Source organism: Balaenoptera acutorostrata, chromosome 18 (genome assembly GCF_949987535.1).
Source record: "Balaenoptera acutorostrata chromosome 18, mBalAcu1.1, whole genome shotgun sequence".
NCBI lineage: Eukaryota > Metazoa > Chordata > Mammalia > Artiodactyla > Balaenopteridae > Balaenoptera > Balaenoptera acutorostrata.
This window is the reverse complement of record NC_080081.1, coordinates 47,598,663-47,601,315: the sequence shown is the minus strand read 5'-3', so window position 1 is coordinate 47,601,315 and position 2,653 is coordinate 47,598,663.

Genomic DNA, 2,653 nt, shown 5'->3' with positions numbered 1-2,653 from the left:
AGATCACCTTCCTCCCCACAAATACATCAAAAATACATCTACATGTGGAACAACTCCTACAGAACACCTACTGAACGCTGGCAGAAGACCTCAGACCTCCCAAAAGGCAAGAAACACCCACGTACCTGGGTAGGGCAAAAGAAAAAAGAAAAAACAGAGACAAAGAATAGGGACGGGACCTGCACCAGTGGGAAGGAGCTGTGAAGGAGGAAAGGTTTCCACACACTAGGAAGCCCTTTCACTGGCGGAGACTGGGGGTGGTGAGGGAGAAGCTTTGGAGCCACGGAGGAGAGCGCAGCAACAGGGGTGCGAAGGGCAAAGCGGAGAGATTCCCGCACAGAGGATCGGTGCCGACCAGCACTCACCAGCCTGAGAGGATTGTCTGCTCACCCGCTGGGGCAGGCAGGGGCTGGGAGCTGAGGCTTGGGCTTTGGATGTCAGATCCCAGGGAGAGGACTGGGGTTGGCTGCGTGAACACAGCCTGAAGGGGGCTAGCCAGGAGGGAGTCCAGGGAAAACGTCTGGAACTGCCTAAAAGGCAAGAGATCATTGTTTCGGTGTGAGTGAGGAGAGGGGAATCAGAGCACCACCTAAACAAACTCCAGAGATGGGCGCGAGCATCATCTATCAGGGTGGACACAAGAGATGGGCATGAAAAACTAAGGCTGCTGCAGCCACCAAGAAGCCTGTGTGCAAGCACAGGTCACTATCCACACCTCCCCTCCCGGGAGCCTGTGTAGCCTGCTACTGCCAGGGTCCAATGATCCAGGGACAAATTCCCCGGGAGAACAGACGGCATGCCTTAGGCAGTTGCAACATCATGCTGGCCTCTGCCACCGCAGGCTTGCCCCACATTCCAAACCCCTCCTTCCCCCTGGCCTGAATGAGCCAGAGCCCCCTAATCAGCCACTCCTTTAACCCCCTCCTGTCTGGGTGAAGAACAGATGCCAGAGGGCAACCTACACGCAGAGGCAGGGCCAAATCCAAAGCTGAACCCCAGGAGCTGTGTGAACAAAAAAGACAAAGGGAAATTTCTCAGCGCAGCCTCAGGAGCAGGGTCTTAAATCTCCACAATCAACTTGATGTACCCTGCATCTGTGGAATACCTGAATAGACAATGAATCATCCCAAAATTGAGGCAGTGGACATTGGGAGCAAGTGTAGACTTGGGGTTTGCTGTATGTGACTGACCAGTTTCTGATTTTTATGTTTATCTTAGTATAGTTTTTAGAACTTGTTTTCACTGGTAGATTTGTTTATTGGTTTGGTTGCTCTCTCCTTTTTTTTTATTACTTTAAAATTTTTTTATTTTAATAATATTTTTTTATTTTTTATTTTAATAACTTTATTTTATTTTATTTATTTATTATTTTTCTTTCTTTCTTTTTTTCCCTCCCTTTTCTTCTGAGCCGTGTGGCTGACAGGGTCTTTGTGCTCTGACCAGGTGTCAGGCCTGTGCCTCTGAGGTGGGAGAGCCAAGTTCAGGACAGGACATTGGTCCACCAGAGACCTCCCAGCTCCACATAATACCAATCAGTGAGAGTTCTCCCAGAGATCTCCATCTCAACGCTAAGATCCAACTCCAGTCAACGACCAGCAAGTTCCAGTGCTGGACATCCCATGCCAAACAACTAGCAAGACAGGAACACAACCCCACCCATTAGCAGAGAGGTTGCCTAAAATCATAATAAGTTCACAGACACACCAAAACACACCACCGGATGTGGTCCTGCCCACCATAAAGACAAGATCCAGCCTCATCCACCAGAACACAGGCACCAGTTCCCTCCACCAGGAAGCCTACAAAACCCACTGAACCAACCTTACCCACTGGATGTGGACACCAGAAACAATGGGAACTATGAAACCTGCAGCCTGCAAAAAAGGAGACCCCAAACACAGTAAGTTAAGCAAAATGAGAAGACAGAGAAATATGCAGCAGATGAAGGAGCAAAGTAAAAACCTACCAGACCAAACAAATGAAGAGGAAATAGGCAGTCTACCTGAAAAACAATTCAGAATAATGATAGTAAAGATGATCCAAAATCTTGGAAATAGAATGGAGAAAATACAAGAAACGTTTAACAAGGACCTGGAAGAACTAAAGAGCAAAAAAAAAACAAAAAAAACAATGATGAACAACACAATAAATGAAATTAAAAATTCTCTAGAAGGAATCAACAGCAGAATAACTGAGGCAGAAGAACAAATAAGTAACCTGGAAGAAAAACTAGTGGAAATAACTACCACAGAGCAGAATAAAGTAAAAAGAAGGAAGAGAATTGAGGACAGTTTCAGAGACCTCTGGGACAACATTAAATGCACCAACATTGGAATTATAGGGGTGCCAGCAGAGGAAGGGAAAAAGAAAGGGACTGAGAAAATATTTGAAGAGAGTATAGTTGAAAACTTCCCTAATATGGGAAAGGAAACAGTCAGTCAAGTCCAGGAAGTGCAGAGATTCCCATACAGGAAAAATCCAAGGAGAAACACACCAAGACACATATAAATCAAACTATCAAAAATTAAATACAAAGAAAAAATATTAAAACGAGCAACTGAAAAACAACAAATAACGTACAAGGGAATCCCCATAAGGTTAACAGCTGATCTTTCAGCAGAAACTCTGCAAGCCAGAAGGGAGTATAAGGACA